This window comes from Natator depressus, chromosome 5 (genome assembly GCF_965152275.1).
Source record: "Natator depressus isolate rNatDep1 chromosome 5, rNatDep2.hap1, whole genome shotgun sequence".
Lineage (NCBI taxonomy): Eukaryota > Metazoa > Chordata > Testudines > Cheloniidae > Natator > Natator depressus.
This window is the reverse complement of record NC_134238.1, coordinates 22967280-22985367: the sequence shown is the minus strand read 5'-3', so window position 1 is coordinate 22985367 and position 18088 is coordinate 22967280. Positions and strand designations below refer to the sequence as shown.

Sequence of the window (18088 nt, the reverse complement as noted above, 5' to 3'; positions counted from 1 at the left end):
ATGTCTGTAATCGCGTGACCAGAGAGATTGAAGTGTTCTCCGACTGGTTTATGAATATTATAATTCTTGACATCTGATTTGTGTCCATTTATTCTTTTACGTAGAGACTGTCCAGTTTGACCAATGTACATGGCAGAGGGGCATTGCTGGCACATGATGGTATATATCACATTGGTGGATGTGCAGGTGAACGAGCCTCTGACGTTCTTGTTAAACCCTGGATTTGTGCTGGAAATGGCCCACCTTGATTATGATACACATTGTAAGGAGAGTGGTCACTTTAGATAAGCTATTACCAGCAGCAGAGTGGGGTGGAAGGAGGTATTTTTTCATGCTTTGTGTGTATATAAAAAGATCTTCTACACTTTCCACAGTATGCATCCGATGAAGTGAGCTGTAGCTCACGAAAGCTTATGCTCAAATAAATTGGTTAGTCTCTAAGGTGCCACAAGTACTCCTTTTCTTTTTGGGTTTAAAAAGGAGCTCACTTCAGTTTGTGGTGTGCGTGTGAGGAGCTGGGAGAAAGAGGTACTAGGAGCTCAGAGTGAGACCGCGGACTGTTGGAGGACTGAGGAGTACAAGCATTATCAGACACCAGGAGGAAGGTCTTATGGTGACGATAAAGAAGGTGTTGGGAGGAGGCCATGGGGAAGTAGCCCAGGGAGTTGTAGCTGTCGCACAGCTGTTCCAGGAGGCACTCTAGACAGCTGCATTCCACAGGGCCCTGAGCTAGAACCCGGAGTAGAGGGTGGGCCTGGGTTCCCCCCAAACCTCCCAACTCCTGGTCAGACACAGGAGGAGTTGACCTGGACTGTGGGTTCACGAAAACGGCCAAACTGAGGGCTACCGTGAAGCTCCAAGGCGAGCAAATCCGCCAATAAGCGCAAGACCCACCAAGGTAGAGGAGGAACTTTGTCACACCTCTTAGAGGTAAACTCACCAGAATGCACAAGCAGATAATACCTACCATTATAGGGATAGAAATCCAGATTGTGTGTATTTATCTATGGTATATTCCAAACCAGTGTTACAAAGAGATCTCAAATGTGCATCCTATATGCATACTTGACAACTGGTGCTTCTACCTTCACAGAGGATTCAAAGTACAATGAATCCAGTCTAAACTCTGAAAATGTGCAGCGCTTCATGACTGTGAGCATTAATGTCCCACTACTGAATTTGAGACACCAATCTTGCAGCCAAAATACTGCCCTAAGAATCACTCTCTCTCCTGCTGACCCACAGGTGTTTTTTTTTTTTTTACTACACATTTCTCACACTTGGGTAGGCGATATCACCTCATTTTAGTGACTTTCTTCATTTTTTCTAAACATGATGGGTTAATGGATTTGTTTGTTTTACAGAACTGAATTCAGCTGTGACCTAAACCCAGGACTCAACCTGTGGTCAAAACTCTGGTTTCGGTTTGTTGCCAATGAACTGTCATTGGCAACATCTCACATTGGCTTAACTTTCATTCAGACTTCACAGTGCATTATGCTGTTATATTTTCTTAGTTTGCATAGATTTTATGATTTTTTGAAATGATTTTTTCTAATAGCTATACTTCTACATGCCAGGGCCCCAAATGTGAAAACAGTATGAATGTTAGGAATTAAAAGACACTGCATCTGAATGCTGAAGACTGCAAAATCTGGCTTCTGAATACAAACTAGGCACCTGTAAGGGGGGCTGGTAGCACCACCTATTATTAGGTTTGCCAAACACTTCTCATTGTAAGATCCTGTTTTTTGTTACTTATAACTTTTCCAAATTGTAAGTACTTGGGCTTCAATCTTCCATGCTAGGTGTCTGCCTCAGATGGATTTTTTTCTCCCAGCCATTTCCAAGAACAAGGCTAGGGAAAAATACTTTTGTTTTGTTAAATTCTGGCAACTTTTCCTTTGAGAAGATCTAGCACCTCCATAATTTGGAGCAGGGAGCTGAAATTAGGGTGGAGTGCATAGGTGCCAACTTCTTCTGGCACCAGTGGGTGCTCAACCCCCAACCCCCCGGCCCCGACTCCACCCCTGCCCCACCCCCATTCCAACTCCTTCCCCAAAGTCTCCACCCCAACTCTGCCCCCTCCCTGCCCCTATTGACTCCTTCCCCAAATCCCTACCCTGGCCACGCCTCTTCCCCACCTCCTCCCCTGAGAGTGCCACGTTCCTGCTCCTCCCCCCTCCCTCCCAGTGCTTGCTACAGCTGTTTGGCGGCAGCAAGTGCTGGGAGGGAGGGAGGAGTGGAGACGTGCATTGGGAGGAGGCAGAGGAGGAGGTGAGGTGGGGGGGCGGGGAGCTTGGCTGCTGGTGGGTGCTCTGCAATTTTTCCCCATGGGTGCTCCAGCCCCAGAGCACCCACAGAGTCGGCACCTATGGTGGAGTGGCCTTTGTGTCAAGGATGTGCCTTTTGCCATTCCCATGAAAATCTGCCCCAAACTGGCAAAATTACAGTAGAACCTCTGAGTTACAAACACTGGAGTTATGAACTGACTGGTCAATCACACACCGCATTTGGAACTGGAAGTACACAATCAGGGAGCAGAAACAGACAAACAGTAAATACTGTACAATACACTACTGTATTAAACTGCTAAACAATAAAGGGGAAGTTTAAAAAAAGACTTGCCAAGGTAAGGAAACTGTTTCTGTGCTTGTTTCATTTAAATTAAGATGGTTAAAAGCAGCCTTTTTCTTCTGCATAGTAAAGTTTCAAAGCTGTATTAAGTCAATGTTCAGCTGTAAACTTGTGAAAGAACCACCATAATGTTTTGTTCAGAGTTACAAACAACCTCCTTTCCCGAGGTGTTTGTAACTCTGAACGCTGGTCTACACTACGGGGTTAGGTCAAATTTAGCCACGTTAGGTCGATTTAAAAATGACTGCGTCCACACAACCAACCCTCTTCCGTCAACCTAAAGGGCTCTTAAAATCGACTTCTGTACTCCACCCCAGTGAGGGGAGTAGCGCTAAAATTGACCTTGCCCAATTGAGAGGTGTGATCTTTTGAAAACCAGGCACTCTCTTCCCAAAGTTACTGGAGTGGAGCATGGACATCATTACTCTGACCAGTCAACAACCTCTTGCCCTTTTCAATCTTTCCCTATATGTGAATGGATGTCAGGTTCTGCAGCACATGACACATTGCCAGAGTTGTAGAGCTATCTCTATCCCAATACAGTAAGATCAGAGGAAACACCTTAGGGTATGTCTACACTGCAAAGAAAAACCCATAGCACCAAGTCATAGAGCCCAGGCTGTGCGGCTGAAAGCAGCAGTGTAGATGTTCCCACCCAGGCTGGAACCAGGGGTCTAAGATTCAGCAAGGGGGACGGTCTTGGAGCCTGGGCTCCAGCCCAAGCAGGAACATCTACACTGCTAGTTTTAGCCCTGCAGCCTGAGTATCACAAGCCTGAGTCAATAGACCCAGGCTCTGAGAGTAGGTGCTGTGGGCTTTTCTTTGTGGTGTAGACATATCCTGAGTTTGAGCCTCACTCGTATAAGAGGGAGGAGGTAACTGGCAGGAATTTCTCAGTGAGGCTCTTCAGCTTTGGAACTTGCTTCGCAACCCAATTTAAAGTAATCCTAGTTTACTGATCTTAAGGACCCTTTCCTGCAAGACCCTTTCCTGAGGTGTGAGGAATTGGAAGAGCTCTGGTGGATTATCATAAAATCATGAAATGTGTTTTCAAGATGCTGGATTATGAGATTTCTTAATTATTAGATGAAGTGACTTTCATATATTCTATATGTTCAACCATATTTTTTAAATGTGTCAAGAAATATCTAGCGCAAATTTCTTTTCAGTGGAAAGAGTATCCAAATCTAAATACACAGAGATGCAGACCTATGTCTGCAGACTTATTAAACCAGAGTATCTTTAAAATAAAAATATATAAAGATTTTGACTGGCTGATTAGGCTCAAGGTTATGTATTGTTGTTACTGGAGGTAACAAAGGCAAACCCTAGGAAAGTGGTAAATTTTGGAGACTAACCCAAATTGTGTATGCTACGTTGGGAATGGGGTGGGGCTCTGCCTGTTCACACACTGTTTTTCCAAACTCAGACTACACTTTTTAAAACTCAACATATTAAAGAAATTGATAACCACTCAAACAAATCTATATAGTTTACATTAGAACAGACAACCAGTTGACAACAATTTTATCCATCTGCGCCCCTGATTTTCAACCCCAGGTAATGGTGGTCACGCTGCCTGGAGAGGTTCATGACTGTGACAGTCTTCCCTGAGGCTGGCAGTCAAAAAGCGGAGGAGACACCCCAAACTGATGGTATGTTCTATAATTAGATTTCACCAACCCACTAACAAGTGTGAACTCCTAAATCACTGTAACAGTCTTATCCTGGAGTCACAGACCGTCCCTTGGGCACTCCAGTCTATCTTGCCACTACACAAGCTAGGCTAGTGATAAATGGTCACTTACTCCAGAAAGATCACAAAATATTCAGGTTGCTTCCAGTCCCAAGAGACCAATCACTTCACTGTACCTTAGATCTCACACCAAAGACCATGCCCATAGCCAATCCCATAGTAGACTAACTAAGGATTTATTAATTAGGAAAAGAAATGAGAGAGTAATTTACAGGCTAAAGCAGGCAGCATCTAAGCACAAATGAGTCACAATCTATGGTTATAAAAGGTGACAGAGATATAGTAATCTGTCCACTGAATGTCTTTTAGGGCTAACCCAGGTTGACCCTGGGGATCTCTGCTTTTTGTTTCTAAGCTCCAGCCCTGTGAGAGATCTAACAGCAAAGAAAAATTAAGTTTCTCCTTGTCAGGGATTTTTATCCCCTCCACTCCAGAGTCCAAATTGATAGGATGAATTCACGTGTCGGTCTTTCCTTCCCACAGGGAATTAGGAATGCAATCAACAAATTCTTTGTACTTTGATGATACACAATACATCATTTGCCTTCAATGGGCATCTTGTGAGCCAGACAAGCGCTTTACCTTAATCAGTGCTTTCTTTCCTGTTTGGCGAGTTCACAATTACAGAGGTTTACAATGCAAACACTCAATGTAACTTTACACTGTGAGCTATAGAGGTTATAATTAGATAAATATGTGCAGCATCCTAGCAGCATTTTATAAAGTCTGAACACTAAACACATCCTTATCAACTTAACATCTACTATCTATTTTGATAATGCTAACACACAGGTAAGCAAGACTGGTTTCCAACTACACATTTGTAAGTCTTCAATGAGGCCTGGAGCCGTGGCACCTGGTCTGCTAGCATCACAATGGTATCCCCATGTCAGAAAATATCCTGCCACTTCTGTTTTATCCCATTAAATTCTTTAACACCAGTCTGAGATCATTTTGGCATCTGTCTATATTCCAGGTTTAGCAGAAAACCAGACTGACTGTGAATTATGAAATCCTAACTGATTGGCTTGCCTAGCTCTGACTCTATCTCTTCAGACAGCGGGGGCAGAGGGGGTTCAATCTCCTCTTGTCTGTTATATTAAAGACCAAATTTAAATTATGTTTAATTTTCCAGTGTGACAGCAGTGGAGAGGTGGAGAATTGTATGTAATGACACCGGCCTTATATTTGCAAATTCCAGAAAAAGCAAAAGACAGTATTTTATTATTTAGTAGAATTGGCAAGTACCTGAGTAAATATCTGGAATGTGTTCACACATGCATGCTCCAAATTTCCAGCAATCAGTTCCAGTCTTCAAGTGCAAAAGTTGCATTTTAGTTTCAGGAAAACTGGGACCACCCTATTAAAAGGAAAAATGTAAGCCGTGTTGGATTTGTTCAATTAAATGCATCCTAGAGAATATTCAGAGATTACTGTATATACGTGCTTTATAGAGCACACACATACTGCAAAATGTTATCTAAATCAAAACTCTGGAAGAACTCTAAAATAAACATGAAAATAAAATAAAATAAAAGTCAGTTTCTGCAAATAAATCTGTGACATTTGATCAATACAGTACTGTCTTATATTGTGTTTCAAACAAATTCAAAAATAACAAAGCAAGAACTTTGATTCATTTGTTCTGCCAACATGGGTTATATTCAACTGAAGCAGGATAAGTTTCATAGAGCACTTTTTGGGCAGTGATCTCAAAAAATTGATTAACTATGATGCACAACAGCCCTGTTAGGTACTGTAAATAGTAATCTACTAAATTTTGCTGATGGGTAAAGTAAGGCATAAAGTGGTTTAGTAATCTACATTGCGGTAATACAGCATGTTACTTCCATAAGTAAAACCAGGTGTCCTGGCTTTCAGTCCTACATGTTATATCCTGTATTCCCAGATCTGAAGATCTGTTGTTTTTGCCTTGCCTTAAGAGATATGGGTTGGTACTAATAAGCCGTGGGGAAAATTAGAAAAGAGGCAGATTCACTGTGAACACACAGCTTTAGGGAAAGAATTACTGACAGGGATGATTCTTTTGAAATTGGTCTTGATAGAATTTTAGGCAACGTGTTTGGTAGCTCTGAGGTGTTGTTTGTGGCTAGATTTTTGCAGTGTTCACACTTCATTTTTTCCCCTAAAGAAGTAGTTTTGTTCATCAGGCACTACAACAAAAATTATTCACTCTGTGTGGGAAGAATTTCTTTTGATAGAGATACTATTTGCTGAGCCCTTGAAGACTATGAAGTTGTATAACCTTTAGCGAAAGTGAAAATAATCATTTTCCCCAGAGATCAGATTAGTTTGAAGAGATTTCTGACAGATATATTTTAGTAAAGTCACAAAAGGCATGTTGGAGGAGAACTTAAAGAGCTTTGGATCTTTCTAGTCTCTGCTCAATAGAATTACAAAGAGAATCTTCCAGCGAATCCATTAAAGGACCCATTATTATGATTATACACTTTTATAAAGGCACCTCTGACTGTGTTCCTAGTGTAATTAAAATCTGTTTCTGGCTACTGAACATGGCTAGAAACTATTTTTATGTTGATGAGAACACTATAATTAGCAGTTGCAGATTTGTTCAAAGAAGAAGGAATGAAGGTATAAGACAAGTAAACACAAGTTTTTGAATACTTAATGTTTCTCCTCGCCTTTCTTAATGTCAGAAGAAACTTCTTTATTTAGAAATGCAGAACCATTTAGTGAGAGCTTGTGGAGAGATGGCAGAATTTGTCCTAAGTATGTAACTGGGGACCAAGGCATAAAAAAATACCATGCACAAAACTCTTAAGAAATATTTTCAATCACATAGGGCCTTTAATTGCACTTCTGGAAATAACTGTAAAATCTATATATGTACTTTGCCAAGCTTAGCCTCCGCAGTACCTTAAACCATGCAAATCAGTCAACTACATTAAGGAGTGAAAATCGAGCCCTAAATGAAAATACTCTTGAGTGCTGAAACAGATGGTCACACACATTGAAACCATGTCTCTAATCTTTACCCTCATATATGCGTGTCCTGTAGATTTTGTATGCCTAAGCGTACCAACTAAAAATGCAGTTCTTCCCATTTATATTCATACAACTCAGGCCTAGAATAAAATGCTTATTACGAGAAGAGTTTTAGCAGACCCAGATTACCAATAGACTTTTATTCTCATAACAGTTATGATAAAGTCTGTTGACACAAATATTACACAATTGGGGGAGGAAATAGTCATTAATGTGGGGCATCAGAGCTGGAGACAGACACAAATACACATGCTCCCCAGGTCCAAAGAATTTTCATCAAAGTGCCCACCCACCCCAAAACTCAAATTCTTTTTACAGTGTTTATCCACATTGATTCCACTCTTGGTGTGCACGTGTTCCAGGCATGTCAGATCAGATTCTTTTGTCCAAAAGCACCTGGTGTGTCTTCACCCTAGATATCCTCATGCCACCTACCCCCTCTCAGATATTAAGGGCAGAGGAAGCCCAATCATCCCTCCGTCCTTCTAACCGCCTGTGTAGGGTTGCAAACTCTGACTGAAGCTATTCCGGGAGATATTCTCCCCCCCCACCCCCCAACATGACATAATGTCATTTTCTTAAAATATTCTATTAAAATTTCCTGTATTCCTTTCAACAGTCACCGGGAGATGGATGCCAATTCCAGGAAACTCCAGGCCAATCCTGGAGAGCTGGCACCCCTACACCTATGGCTGTGAGATGAAACCCTAACAGAATCCACTTATTCTGAACACTGTGTGATTCGTTGTTAGGATAGTATAATTCATTAGTTAATTAGCTTAGTTCATTAATAGTTGTCTATGCCTATTAGACACACACACATCTTTCCCAACAGACAAGTGCTTGATAGTCATCAAGAGTGGGATCCATGTAGACAATCATTCAAAGAAGAAAAAAAAAAGTACTTACCTTGCAGTAGCAGTGGTTCTCTGAGATGTGTTCACCACATGAATTCCACAATCCACTCTCAGTCCCTGCTACTAAGGAGTCCAACTTCCCTGGGATTATGCACTGATGAAACTATGAAGGGACAGTTGGGCCTGCTCGGCCCTTTATAGTTCAAAAAGGAACTAGATAAGTTCATAGAGGATAGGTCCATCAGTGCCTATTAGCCAGGATGGGCAGGGATGGTATCCCTAGCCTCTGTTTGCCAAAAGCTGGGAATGAGGGACAGGGAATGGATCACTTGATGATTACCTGTTCTGTTCATTCTCTCTGGGATTGGCCACCGTTGGAAGACAGGATACTGAGCTAGACGGACGTTTGGTCTGACCCAGTATGGCCGTTCTTATGTTATGTTCTTATAGCCTGAGGTGGGGGCTAGGGCACAGGTAGCTAGACCACAGATGCAGCCCCAACAGACACTGCTGGCCAACAGACTCTGATCTGTTGCACATGCACCCTGTGCATCCTAAGAGCGGAATCCATAGGGGCAACACATCTCAAAGGATCACACTTAGGTAAGTAACTGTAAGGTAAGTAACTGTTCTTTCTACGCCTTCCATGTCATCTCTGATAAACAGGGGTGCCCTTTGCAATGGGACAAGGGGGGCAGATTCCCCCCACAAAAAACCTTGGTTTTGCCTCCCACCACCAGACTTTTCATAAATCTATAGGCTCCCTCTCAGATGCTGAACATTAGGAAAGCAATAATTCCCTAGCTTTTCTCTAGGGCTGTCGATTAATCACAGTTAACTCACACAATTAACTCAAAATATTAATTGTGATTAAAAAAATTAATCGCAATGAATCACAGTTTTAATCACACTGTTAAACAATAGAATACCATTTGAAATTTATTAAATATTTTGGATATTTTTCTACATTTTCATATATATTGTATTCTGTTTTGCGATTGACATCAAAGTGTGTATTATTTTTTATTACAAATATTTGCACCGTAAAAATGATAAACTAAAAAAATAGTATTTTTCAGCTCACCTCATACAAGTACTGTAGTGCAATCTCTTTGTTGTGAAAGTGTAACTTACAAATGTAGATTTTTTTTGTTACATAACTGCACTCAAAAACAAAGCAATGTAAAACTTCAGAGCCTACAAGTCCACCCAGTCCTACTTGTTGTTCAGCCAATCGCTAAGACAAACAAGTTTGTTTACATTTACAGGAGATAATGCTGCCCTCTTCTTATTTACAATGTCACCAGAAAGTGAGAACAGGCATTCGAATGGCACTTTTGTAGCCGGCACTGGAAGGTATTTACATGCCAGATATGCTAAACATTTGTATGCCCCTTCATGCTTTGGCCACTATTCCAGAGGACATGCTTCAGAGTCAGTGCCTATGATTATAGCAGTCTCAGATGATGACCCAGCACATGTTGTTCATTTTAAGAACACTTTCACTGCAGATTTGACAAAATGCAAAGAAGGTACCAAGGTGAGATTTCTAAATATAGCTATAGCACTCAACCCAATGTTTAAGAATCTGAAGTGCCTTCCAAAATCTGAAGGACGAGGTGTGGACCATGCTTTCAGAAGTCTTAAAAAAGCAACACTTCAATGTGGAAACTACAAAACATCTACCACCAAAAAAGAAAATCAACCGTCTGCTGGTGGCATCTGACTCAGATAATGAAAATGAACATGCAGGCAGCATTATCTCCTGCAAATGTAAACAAACTTGTTTGTCTGAGCAATTGGCTGAACAAGAAGTAGGACTGACTGGACTTGTAGACTCTAAAATTTTACATTGTTTAATTTTTGAATGCATTTTTTTACATAATTCTACATTTTTAATTTCAAACTTTCATGATAAAGAGATTGAACTACATTACTTGTATTAGGTGAATTGAAAAATACAATTTCTTTTGTTTTTTTACAGTACAAATACTTGTAATAAAAATAAATATGAAGTGAGCACTGTACACTTTGTATTCTGTGTTGTAATTGAAATCAATATATTTGAAAATGTAGAAAACATCAAAAAATATTTAAATAAATGGTATTCAATTATTGTTTAACAGTGCGATTAATCGCACAATTATATCTTTTTAATTGCACAATTAATCATGATTTTTTTAATCATTTGACAGCCCTACTTTTCTCATTCGTGATGCTATTTGGGACAGAGATTGTTCTATATGCTGACACAACTTTGCCCCCAACCCAAGAATTTTTCTGAAATAATTCCCCTGGTAATGAACAAAGCTTTATTAAAAACTGTTCAAGAGTTAGGTTGCATATATATCAGTTTGGATTTAGAATAATCAGATCTAGAGCTTTCTGAAGTTTTAAGTAACACTGTACATTGCAGAACATACATTGTGAAATCTAGGCATCACAGCCACGATTTCATCCCACAATTAATTTTGTTCCTGAGAATGCCTAATTCCAGTCTTCCGCTGGTGAAAGAGACAAGCTTTCAAGCTTACACAGAGCTCTTCTTCAGTTCTGGGTAAGCTCAAAAGCTTCTCTCTTTCACTAACAGCAGTTCAATAAAAGATATTGCATTGTCCCCCTTGTCTCTTTAATATCCTGGGACCAACACTGCTACAACACTACAAACAATAATTTCAGGCTGCAGTACTTTTCTAATAAATATTACAGCTGGGTGAAGATTTTTTTATGAAACTTTTTTTTCCCCATGGAAATATGCAGATTCAAGTCCAATAACATTTTTCTTGAATTCATATTGAATTGGCCAAATTGTTTCAGTTAAAAGAAGAAAAAAAAAACGTTAAAAAAAATCTAAATGTTTTGTTTTGACATTTTAAAAATCAAACTGACTTTAGGTGTCAAATTTTACTTCAATTTTATTATAAAATGTTAACAAGCCTTGAAAACAATATGGTTTGCTTGATTCAAATTTTTTTTTCCAATTGCTACAAATGAGGGATAACTCAGTGGTTTGAGCATTGGCCTGCTATACCCAGGGTAGTGAGTTCAATCCTTGAGGGGACCATTTAGGGGTCTGGGCCAAAAAATTGGGGATTGGCCCTGCTTTGACGAGGAGGTTGGACTAGATGACCTCCTGAGGCCCCTTCCAACCCTGATAGTCTATTAAATGAGCACCTTAAAAAATAGTTCCAATCACTGTCCTATTGAGCAATCTGCCTCAACTTCACATAGCATCAGCATTCACAGAATAGATCTTTCTATTTCAAAAAAATGGCGGGGCAGGCACCCCATAACAGAAACAAAGAACTCCTTGAAAACTGCTGAAAATAAAGTAAAAGTTGAGGAAGTGAAATGAGAGCGCGTGGGGGGGAGTATACTGCATGGCACATTCTAATATTCAAAGCAGCACTAATTGCATTACATGTGCATTGAGCAAATGTGACATCTCCAGGGGTTTTTTTGTTGTTGTTTTGGTTTGGTTTTTTACTGTGATGTAGCTTTTCTTAGGAGAAAACAAGACTTCACTATCCTGCAGAACAAAGTAAATTAGAAAAAACACGAAAGGGTCTTTCTCTCTGTTTTCCCACGTTTGCCATCTGACAGCGTTTTTCAAATATTTGGGAACATTAAACATTAAATGTCAAGTGTCAGACTTTTCATATATTTATTCTGGAGCCAAATCCCAGCACTTTCAAATACCATGTGCAAATTTAGGTCCCAGATTTAAAGAATTTGACTGTTTCATTTGCTTTTTAAAATATGTAGTGCAAAGACCTGTGTGACTTTAAATGTGTCTTTTCAACACCTAACCACATACAATTTTATCAAGTAAAATTAGAATGTTACTGTGATCTTAAAAAAAGACATCTAAAATATATTCTACTATACTGTAACATTATTACTGATTTGGTTTATATTTCTCATGAACCTAATACAGACACTTGCTTCCATTTAGAAATACTACTTTTTACAAAATCAAGCTGTATCCTTCTATGTGCCCGAGGGTGTTTAGCAGATGAAATAGGTGGATTATATTTCATTACAGAGCTTGTAATATTCAAAAGTTGAATCAGTTATAAATAACATTCAAGCAGAACAGTAGAGCCAGATCCTCAACTTCTGTAAATTGTTGTAGCTTAATTTAAGTCAATGGAGCTACGACAATTTACACCCACTGAGGATCTGGCCTTTAGTGCATGATTTGCACACAGAAGGCCAACATGTTGATATTTGTGTTATGTCTAACTTTCACCCCATTCCTATCACATTGCCAGATGTGAGACAGATTTGCACAGTATGGGCACTTTATGATACTGTCAACAAAGCCTCCTAAATTAATGTGACCACAAATTGCATAAACAGATTCATATGTCTAGTGCATGCTTCAAACTGACGTCATCTGATCTGCTAATATTTGTCCAGGATCTTTAGTACAGTATGTGATGTGTATGTAGTAATGACTATATCATTGACATTTATAATTTGTTAACAATGATTCAAGCCTGTCTGGTTTAATTTTAAATATTTTTCTGCATAATTCAAGTCCCATGTTAGAATTTTTTAAGAGCATTTTTTTATTTTCCTATCATTAATTTTATTATCTCAAGTCCACCATACACAGTCATTGAGTCACATATCACCTTAGTATCCTCAAGCATTAATTGGCTTTGTAGTCTGATGCAATGACACAATATTGTTCTCTTCAGGCTAATGTTCCCAGTGGTTTTAGTGCTATGCGTCATCTCATACGGGCTCAGTCACAAACAGCCCCCTTTTTCAATGGCAACATCTGCAAGAATTGATCTGTTACCTGGCTCAGGAACACTTGGTGTTGGCTGCTGCTGTGGTTGCGTTTCTTTAAGAAATTGGCAGAGCTGAGAATCCAACTATGTCTAGACGTTAAGCTGAAAGCATTTAGAACTCTCTCATTCTACATGGCAAATTTATTCAGAACTGCTATGATTATTTAAACAGTCTGAGTACAAATGCACAAATGATCAAGAGAAACCATAAAGATGTATGAATTATCTTAACATATTGTATCACACAAATGGTTTCAGAATTAGAAGATATGCAAGGGTCAAATGATACAGTAAATCAGCAGAGAGAATATATAATATTATTAGTTCCTTAAAATATTTGAATACCATAAAAGCGTGGAATTTTAAACTGAATTTTATTTATAGTGATTGCTCAGCAAGCTACCTCTGTTAATTTCCCAGATCATTTAAACATACAAACATACCCAGGCCTGACACAGTGAACAATGTAAAAGCCTACAAGTCCACTCAATCCTACTTCTTGTTCAGCCAATCGTTCAGACAAACAAGTTTGTTTACATTTACGGGAGATAATGCTGCCCTCTTCTTGTTTACAATGTCTCCAGAAAGTGAGAACAGGCATTTGCATGGCACTTTTGTAGCCAGCATTGCAAGGTATTTACATGCTAGATATTCTAAACATTCATAGGCCCCTTCATGATTCGGTCACCATTCCAGAGGACATGCTGATGATGCTCGTTAAAAAAATAACGCATTAATTAAATTTGTGGCTGAACTCCTTGGGGGAGAATTGTATGTCCCCTGGTCTATGTTACCTGCATTCTGCCACATATTTCATGTTATAGCAGTCTCGAACGATGACCCAGCACGTTGTTCATTTTAAGAACACTTTCACTGAAGATTTGACAAAACGCAAAGAAGGTACCAATGTGAGATTTCTAAAGATAGCTACAGCACTCAACCCAAGGTTTAAGAATCTGAAGTGCCTTCTAAAATCTGAAAGGGACGAGGTGTGGAGCATGCTTTCAGAAGTCTTAAAAGAGCAACACTCCGATGCAGAAACTACAGAACCCGAACCACCGAAAAAGAAAAATCAGCCTTCTGCTGGTGGGATCTGACTCAGATAATGAAAACGAACATGTGTCGGTACACACTGTTTTGGATCGTTATCAAGCAGAACCTATCATCAGCATGGATGCATGTCTTCTGGAATGGTGGTTGAAGCATGAAGGGACATATGAATCTTTAGTGCATCTGGCACGTAAATATCTTGTGACACCTGTTCTCACTTTCAGGTGACAATGTTAACAAGAAGCGGGCAGCATTATCTCCTGCAAATGTAAACAAACTTGTTTGTCTGAGCGATTGGCTGAACAAGAACTAGGACTAAGTGGACTTGTAGGCTCTAAAATTTTACATTGTTTAATTTTTGAATGCAGGGGTTTTTTGTTTTTTTTTACATAATTCTACATTTTTAAGTTCAACTTTCATGATAAAGAGACTGCCCTACAGTACTTGTATTAGGTGAATTGAAATATACTATTTCTTTTGTTTTTATACAGTGCAAATACTTGTAATAAAAAATAAATATAAAGTGAGCACTTTACACTTTGTATTCTGTGTTGTAATTGAAATCAATATATTTGAAAATGTAGAAAACATCCAAAAATATTTAAATAAATGGTATTCTATTATTGTTTAACAGTGCAATTAATCGTGATTGCTTTTTTTAATTGCTTGACAGCCCTAGTTAGAAGTGATACTAATTGTGTGTTTCTTAGATGCTACCCATGTAAACAAACAGTTCCTGTCTGTCACTATAGCTAATGATTCAGAGATCAAAAGGGAATATTAACATTTAGATAAATCTTGGGTGAAATAATGTCATTGTTTATATGTCTCTTTAAAGTTTGTGATAAACTGCCTAATGGATAAATTGCCCTACGTTAAGTTGTGTAACTAATTAGTGGTGGTGTTCAGGAAACAGAAGGTTACATCAGAAACCTATTGTTTACCCAGGACTGTACGGTCAAGTGAAGGCTAGAAAACTGTATGGAAGACCATTGGGTTCTGATCCTTTTATCTCAGATCTGCTTGAGGTTTCATGCAGGGGAAGCCCAAGCCACACGGATTGAGATCCCAGTTCTAACTGGATTGCCCTGAAATATAAATATTGGACTACAACCTATGGACTATTTCTGAAAGAATTCTTTGCAACTACAAAGCTCACCATCTCTGCTATGAATCTGAACCTCAAGAATTGAACTCATGTCCATCTGTATATTGATCTTTTAACCGGACTCTGTGTTTTTTTTAAATAAATTTTAGTTTAGTTAATAAGAATTGGTTGTGGCATGTATTTGGGTAAGATCTGGAATATTCATTAACCTGGGAGGTAATGTGTCTGATCCTTTGGGATTGGTAGAACCTTTTCTTCTATATGATGAAATAAGATTTTCAGAAATTTTCATCATATTTAACATGGGTACCTGGATGGAGGCCTGAGGCTGGGTTGCTTCAAGGGAACTGTGTTGTTTGCACTTCTGAGTAACCAGTAAGATAATAAAAAAAGCTGTTTTGTGCTGGCTTGGTAAATCTAAGTATTGATTTATCCACCAGCTTTGGGGTTTGTCTGCCCCATTCTTTGCAGTTCACCCTAATTGAGTGACCTCAGCTGGCTCCCCACCGGGACCCCAGTCACAACAAGCTTTTCTCCTTGCTTAACTCAGGGACAGGGGACAATTTTTGGATGCCACTGTAGTCCACGTACTTGGTCTCCCCATACAGCCCAAGACTGCCCTGACTTGGTCAAGACAATCAATGGCTCACTGCTTGTCTCTGGTCCTATCAGTCAGGAAACTATGGTTCTGGGAAGCAGTAATCGGGGACCATGAACCCCTTCAGTTCAGCCTAATCCAGTCCCCATGCTTTCCTGTGATACTTGGAATCCCCTAGTTGGCCAAGTGTGACCTGAGTATGTCTTGGCAGCAGCACATTGTGACATTTAGCTCAGAATACTGCTGAACCAACTACCTTTTGGTCCCCAGTCCCGAGTTCCCGGGATCCCCAGGCAGACACCCCACCCATGTTACAGGTAGTTTGGAGGCTGCATGTGGTTGAGTAGCAGAACAGGCCTCCTAACTTCTAGCTGTTTCCCTCCTGTGAGATACCAAGAATTTATGGACGTGTTTGAAAGACAGAATGAAGACACCTTTCCTCCACATTGTGAATATGATTGCCCCATTTACAGCCAGACACCAAGATACCATGGCGAGATAAATTGGGAGATACAACTGAAAGAGAAGATAACTCAGTTTCAATATCTTCACTCACTGAAGAGGGCTATTTCTAAAAAAATGCATAACTAATCACTAGAGTTTTCCTATATTAGAATACAAAACACTTTATTGCATTGCATCTTTGCATTCCAACTCAGCTGGCAGACAAGATGTTCAACCTGAGTAAGATAATTTTCCATGTAATTTATTTTTAGTAGAGGAAATAAGGAACCAGATCCTCAATTGGAGTTCATTACCATAGCTCCACTGAAATCAATGAAGTTACACAGATTTACACCAGTGAGGATTTGGCACAAGAGCTTCATGAGCCATTATTGGCTTATAAAGCTTTATTGATTTATCTGGGAGAATTAATCAAATTTACTCATCAGGCTCTTTAATAAAGAAAATCACCCTCTTCAAAAAGGAAATAAATCAGAGGTATCAAATATGCAAATTAAAAGCCCAATCCACTTTGCAGAAGTCAGCAGAAAGTCTCCCATTTACTCTGATGGAAGTTGGACTGGGCTCTTTCTTGCATCTACTGTATCAATAAAGTTCGATATTGTCTTGGATTCTCAGTTGGGCCAGATCTCATAAAGCCTCACTCATGCAAGTATTCTCACTGACTGCAACGAGTATAAGGGATTACTTAAATGGGTAAGACTTCACAGGATCAGGCCCGGAGTTTGTAAAATCATCTGTGTACCAAAGAATATGAACACAGATCAAGGTGCTTATCCATCCCCACACAAAGTCCAGGATTCATGCATGCGCGCGCGCACACACACACACACACACACACGAAAAGACACTGTATGGTCTTTATGTACCATGTTTTATGTACTGTAAAAATTCAGGATTAATTGCTCTTTAGATTTAATTTATCTTTTTATTTCATAGATTATTTGAACAGCAATAGCAAATGTGATATCAGCATCGCAGCAATGTATATTTAACCGTGTACTAATGACCAAGTCTAAAATTTAACTAAAGCTCATTTGTAGTACAATCTTTACAAATGAAGTTGTAAACTGGGGGTTTATTTTCCTGGCTATAGTTTAAAAAAAAACAGAATTTACCAAATTCACTGACAAAATACAGCCCAGAACAGAATTAGATTTTCCATGAATATTTTTGATAAATGATCGAAGGGTTACATTACCACCATATGCAGTAAACGTTTGTAAAAGCAACCCTGAAAAATAAATAACATAAAAAGATAATATTTGATTTCTAGTGGAAAGAATTTAAGAATGTTTAACTGAGAAGCAGTCAGTGCGTGGAACAAGTAGATCAATGAAACACATTTAATTAAATTTAAACTGTCCATAAAATAATATACAAAGGATACAAGTGTAAGAACTTGTATAAAACTGAATTATCAGTCAAACAGCAATTTATGTAAGTAAATTTAGATCAGATAGAAAATCCTATGCTTCAAACTAAAGTGGGAAATGTAGCTAAGATTAGATGTCATGGGACATTTGGAAAAAAATATGCACCAATTTTTAACACAGGCCTAAAGCATTTTTGTCTCAATGCTATTTCAATACACTATGTTTGAAAATGCACACAGCTGTACTAAACGACATTTACATCACTACTGATAATTGTTTTTTCAACTGAATGATATGAAGATAAATAAGTCTCTAAAAAATTGAACAGTTCCCCTATGCAAAACTCTTTGTAATTTTTTTCTAAAAACCTACTTGACCTAACTTCACTTCATAAACTGTGTTATGGTTTTCC

The 18088-nt window shown here is 39.0% G+C and overlaps 1 long non-coding RNA gene across 1 annotated transcript in view; it reads right to left on the bottom strand.

Annotated features, from left to right (window-relative positions):
• The window catches only part of LOC141987256 (uncharacterized), a 309719-nt gene that overhangs the window by 150879 nt on the left and 140752 nt on the right, over window positions 1-18088 (bottom strand). The window contains exon 3 of the long non-coding RNA XR_012639480.1: window positions 5642-5753. This is a non-coding gene — a long non-coding RNA (uncharacterized LOC141987256). The remainder of the gene's footprint in view (window positions 1-5641; window positions 5754-18088) is intronic.